Source organism: Thalassophryne amazonica, chromosome 1, assembly GCF_902500255.1.
Source record: "Thalassophryne amazonica chromosome 1, fThaAma1.1, whole genome shotgun sequence".
In the NCBI taxonomy this organism is placed as follows: domain Eukaryota; kingdom Metazoa; phylum Chordata; class Actinopteri; order Batrachoidiformes; family Batrachoididae; genus Thalassophryne; species Thalassophryne amazonica.
The window spans coordinates 97,266,439-97,272,657 of record NC_047103.1 but is presented as its reverse complement, the minus strand read 5'-3'; positions in this window follow the sequence as shown (position 1 = coordinate 97,272,657).

Here is a 6,219-nt window from a genome sequence, read left to right as displayed (position 1 = left end):
CCAACATCATATCCAAGTCGGTTGTAAAGATGCTCACCATACTCTAGTATACAGGCATCGGTTTTGATTGCATTGCAGACATCATCTTGAACCATGTTGCTCACTAACTTCCATAATTCTTCTTTGACACCAGCGGGTGGTGGTACAGCAGATGAATAGAAGGCCTGAACACGTGTCTTGCCAGGTTTTTGAGGACCACTTGGCTTGAACTTGCAATGCATCATGTGGCACCAAATAACTTTTTTTTCCGGAATAATCCCTGGCAGTACACACAGTGCATAAAATTCTGTGTCACAATCCTGTTTTGGGAGCTTTCGAGGAACAAGATTTTCAACACCAACTTTTAAACCTTCAACATTGTGTGCAAAGTTTCCTTTGTTTCTCAAATGCTCAAAGTGCATTTTTCTTTCTTTAGAGCCTTTTGGGAAAGAAATAGCCTGTGCAACGTCTGGTTTGTCCTTGTGAGCACGCTCCAAATGTCTTGCCATTTTTAGAACTCCCATTTTACAGTAAACACAATATTGGTTTTTATTATACATTCTGGACCCATTCTCTTTTTTAGAAATGGGAGGGATGTGAAGGGAACTTATAGCTGTACCATCAAGTTGGAAAGAAGTACTGTCAGGAAAAATTTTCTCTACATCAGGTATTAAATCTTTAGACAGGACTGAAGTGTCTTTTCCTCCACTTTGATCAGATGAGTGGTGACTCGTGGTTTGACTTGCAGGAGAGAAATCACTTCTACACCGTCTATTCCATTTCTTTGTAGAACTGCTCACTTGTTTTGTAGGAGACCGTCCTCTATCAAGAACCTTTTTTGAAAGGATAACTTTTTCGGGGGCTTCATCCACAATCTCTAAGTCTGGAAAATTCTGAAAACTCTTTTGCTGACCAAATGTACCAAGAACTTCACTTGTGTCCGTCTCGACAGAAGAATCCCCACTCGTCTCAGGAATATATTCCTCTCCACTGTCATCTGAGTCAAACAGTTCATCTGAATCAAAACTGAGCTGATTTTTCATTTTCGGCGGGGGTGGGGGGGGGAAGAAGGTTAACTGAAAAGCATAAAAATATGGGGAAATGGGAATTAGTTGTGTCTAATATATTACTGACCACTATGCTTTTAGTCCTTCGTAGCCAAGGAACAAACTGTTGATCTTGCTCTGAAGCAATGAATTCAGAGTCTGGAGTGGGACTCAAATTCTAAAACATTCCACAAAAAATATACATTTTTTACATGTAAAATAAGCCAGTAGCAAATAAAGCATATAACTTAAGTTAAAGTACCTCACAGGTTGTATCAATAGGTTTAATGGAGTAAGACTCAGAGTTGTCAGAATCAGAGTAGTCAACAAGAGAAAAAAAATCCATCTCGCCTAGAATAGGTAAAAACCTTGACGGACATGAAACCTGCAGAATAAGGCATATTCATACACAATTAGTAAAAAGCCAATGGAGAAATAAATTTAATTAAGAGCTATAAAAGCTATGCAACTGTAGAGTTACAGTGGGGAAAATTAGTATTTGATCCACTTGTTATGTGTCTTCGCGGGTTGAGGAGCGGACCTGCGTCAGACGGAACCCAACGCTAAAAATAACCAGAAAGCGGTTCCAATAACAAAAACAATTTATTTATTTCACCCGCTCGTGCATAATAAAGTGTAAAAACTGAAATAGCGTCCTTCTGGTGGAGTGAAGGCTGGCACACTCTCCAGCGCCCAAAAGGATCGAAGCCCGGCGCTCCTGGACCCACTATTACCGCCAAACACCCCCCAGGTGGACACGACAAACCGACTCTCTGCGAAGGATAGAAGAGGTGAGGTAAGTCAGCAGTTACAACTAATATCCCTCAAAAGACACACACTATCAGCAACACATTCAGGTCTGTATTTTGAGCTTTATGCAAATGAGCAGCTTCTCACAACAGGTGGAGGATCACTTGTCCGCACGTCACAGCAGTGAGAAGCAAGCTGCACCTTTCTCATCACAATTCAAATATACTGCGTAACAAAATACCAAGTTACTATCAACAATTAGTCAAACACTTAATCACCTCTGATGTGTGCTGACAGCATGTGTCCCTCACCCTTCCTCCTTCATGGGCTTGATGTGTCAAACCCAGGCGCGGTCCTCAGCGTCTCACAAACGAACATCACAAGGTCGAGTTCCCGGCAATTCTGCTTGAATCAGACATGACTTAAATGCAGAACGCCATCCAATTATCTGCTTCAGCTGAAAGTCTTTAAGGCTGCACGTGAGCACCATTCACAGGTGCTGCACATGATGTTGATGAGGGTGAAGGACTCTTCAGCCAGCACCTTCTCCACAGACAAATCAGTTTTCATGCCACCTGGAGAGCAAAGAAAAGAAAAGAACACCAAAATGTCCAGCCACACCCCCCAACACACAACACCACTGTCAATTTTGCAAGTTTTCCCACCTACAAAGAACGGAGAGGTCAGTAATTTTTATCGTAGGTACACTTCAACTGTGAGAAACAGAATCTAAAAACAAAATCACGTATGATTTTTAAATAATTAATTTGCATGAAATAAGTATTTGATACGATAGAAAAACAGACCTTAACATTTGGTACAGAAACATCTGTCTGCCATTACAGAGATCAGATGTTTCCTGTAGTTCTTGACCAAGTTTTCACACACTGCAGCAGGGATTTTGGTCCACTCCTCCATACAGATCTTCTCCAGATCTTTCAGGTTTCAAGTTTCAGCTCCCTCAAAAGATTTTCTATTGAGTTCAGGTATGGAGACTGGCTTGGCCACTCCAGGACCTTGAAATGCTTCTTACAGAGCTACTCCTTAGCTGCCCTGGCTGTGTGTTTGGGGTCATTGTCATGCTGGAAGACACAGCCACGACCCATCTTCAATGCTCTTACTGAGGGAAGGAGTCACTGGTGAACTTCAAACGGGCCTGGACATGTGCTGGCTTGAGCAGGGGGACCTTGCTGCCCGGCAGGATTTTAAACCATGACGGTGTCATGTGTTACTAATGTAATCTTTGTGACTGTGGTCCCAGCTCTCTTCAGGTCATTGACCAGGTCCTCCCATGCAGTTCTGGGCTTTCCCAGAATCACCCATATCACACAAGGTGAGATCTTTCATGGAGCTTCAGAATGAGGAAGATTGACAGTCATCTTATGTTTCTTCCATTTTCTAATAATAATGCAAACACTTCTTGTCTACTCACCAAGCTGCTTGCCTGTTGTCCTGTAGCCCATCCCAGCCTTGTGCAGGTCTACAGTTTTATCCCTGGTGTCCTTAGACAGTTCTTTGGTCTTGGCCATGGTGGATAAGTTGAAATGTGATTGATTGAGTGTGTGAACAGGTGTCTTTTATACAGATAACAAGTTCAAACAGGTGCCATTAATACAAGTAAAGAGTGCAGAATAGGATGGCTTGTTAAAGAAAAACTAACAGGTCTATGAGAGCCAGAATTGTTGCTGATTGGTAGGTTACCAAATACTTATTTCATGTAATAAAATGCAAATAATTTCTTCAAAAATCATACAATGTGATTTTCTGGATTTTCTTTTTAGATTGTGTCTCTCACAGTTGAAGTGTACCTGTTGTGTGGGCCGCTGAAGAGGAGGTACTGCTGGCCCACTACCAGAGGGCACCCTGCCTGAAGTGCGGGCTTCAGGCACGAGAGGGCGCTGCCGCCTCGCGGGAACAGCCGGGAGTGACAGCTGTCACTCATCATCTCATGACAGCTGTCACCCATCTCCACCTCATCAATCACTCCATAAAACCGGACGACATCTCCACCCCGCTGCCGAGATATCGTCTATCTACGAGGTAATCTCTCAGCCGTATTCTGTGCCGACCGCACTAATTCTGTATTGTTTGCAGGCGTATCTATTTCTCCACTTACAGCTGAAGGCTGGGTTCGAGCTGGTGACAGAGTGATGATCTTCACTCCTCACGCTGAACTGTGATAAGTAGTGATTCAGGCGCTGCTGTTTTTCTGTGTTCCTCTTTCGGAGGTGGAGGTGTTTTGCCCACCATAAAGGAACTGTTGCTGACTGTGTTACTGGGTGTGCACACACCCACACCTAACTGTTTCTGCTTCCTGCCAGCAGTACCAGATCCGACAGCCGGAGACGGTGGCCACCTGGGGACTCGGGAGTTGGTGGCTCCAGTATCCTCCGGGTTCGGTGGCAGTGGAAATCATGTGGGATCCGGTTCTTCTCTGGACAGACGTCTTCTATCCTCGAGCCTGCCCACGCGTCACCTTTGTACATTTGACTCTATCCAAATTCTGTATTTGTCTATATTTCGTTGTGCACATTTCACAGCAGTAAAGTGTTGTATTTTTGGCTCATCTATTGTCCGTTCATTTACGCCCCCTGTTGTGGGTCCGTGTCACTACACTTTCCCAACAGTACCTATGATAAAAATGACAGACCTCCGCATTCTTTGTAGGTGGGGAAACTTGCAAAATTGACAGTGGATCAAATACTTATTTTCCCCACTGTAAGAATGTGATCAACACTTGTATTCATATTCCTATTTACTTCAATCTCCATTAACTCAAGATCATGTTTGACATGAGTCATTCAACCTGGGCTCAGTTCACTGCCTACCTGACCAACCAGCTCCTGGTAGTAGGTTTATTTTCAACCACAGCTCAGGTTAGTTCCTTTTTTTTGCTGTTGTGACAGCAGTAGGAAAATGCTGAAGACATCATTTTGAGATGGACTGCTTTTGAAATGTAAAAACACTTACACCACACTACTGGGGTCCCCACAACAACACCAGATGTGATAGGTGTGTTTGTTTCCCACAGGCATCTTCAGGAGAAAAAGTAACTCTTTTACCACTAACACACCTTTCAGGTCTGATGTTATTGTGGGGACTACCATCACTAAAATCAATGTTACACATTCATATTCCAATGTACTTCAATATCCATAAACTCATAAGATGACCATCGTTGAGTCATTCAGCCTGGATTCAGTTTACTGCGTTTCAATTCAGTTCAATTTATTTTCATTTATATAGTGCCAAATCACAACAGAGTTGCCTCAAGGTGCTTCACACAGGTAAGGTCTAACCTTACCAACCCCCAGAGCAACAGTGGTAAGGAAAAACACCCTCTGAGGAAGAAACCTCAAGCAGACCAGACTCAAAGGGGTGACCCTTTGCCTGGGCCATGCTACAAACATGAATTACAGAACAATTCAAAGAACAATTCACGGACGAATATACAAGAAATGTATATTTGTAATATATACATTAAAATGTATATTTTAATGTATATATGTTGGTGCACAGGACAGGAGGGTCGCCAACACAAATACAACTCCCAACTCTGGATGGAGCTGCACCTTAAACAGAGAGAAAAACAGAATCAGGGATCAGAAAGACAAAAAATACTGTATAATTTGCCAGCATTAATCAACAAGAAAAACAGAAGAAATACTAAGGTGATCGCCAGCCACTAGCGCTAAGCTTCACTAAAAGACCCAGAATTTAGGTAAAGTTGAGGCCGCGTCATGCTCCATTTACTAATAAAATTAATTAACTCAAAAGACTACCATGGTCGACATGGCTTACTGCCTTACTAACCCTGAGCATATCTCAAATACAGAAAGAATCTGACTACAGCATTGACAAGAGTAACATTTATCATTCAAAACCTTAAGTAAACCTTCAAGTACAAACAAATCAAGAATCCTGCAAAAGAGCCCTGACATCTAAAGAAAGGAAGACAAAACTTAGTACCTGGTTGTAGATGAATGGCAATTCCTCAGGACCCTGCTCATTTGCTCTGGAAACGTCTTTGTCTGAAGACTCAGTCTGGAGCACAGTTCGATCATCAACCTGAGAAAGGAGTTAAATCTTCATGAGTCAAGAGTCCTGGAGGCCACAGTAATGACAGGCAAGGCCAAGGGAGAAGATGTCTTTATACCAAGGATTCCACTTATCCTATCAGACATGCCATTTGAGTTCAGGCATCTGCAGTTCCCAGTCAATCCAGCTTTGCAATGTCCATCAACAAGGCTCAGGGACAGTCCCTTAAGGTGGTTGGACTGAATCTGGCAGAGCCTGTGTTCTCCCACGGCTAGTTGTATGTCAGCTGCTCCAGGGTTGGTAACCCAGAACAGCTGTACATCCACTCGCCAGGTGGCATGACAAGGAACATTGTCTATCAAGAGGCTCTTCAAAACTAATGGTCAGAAAACACTAAGTGAATTTC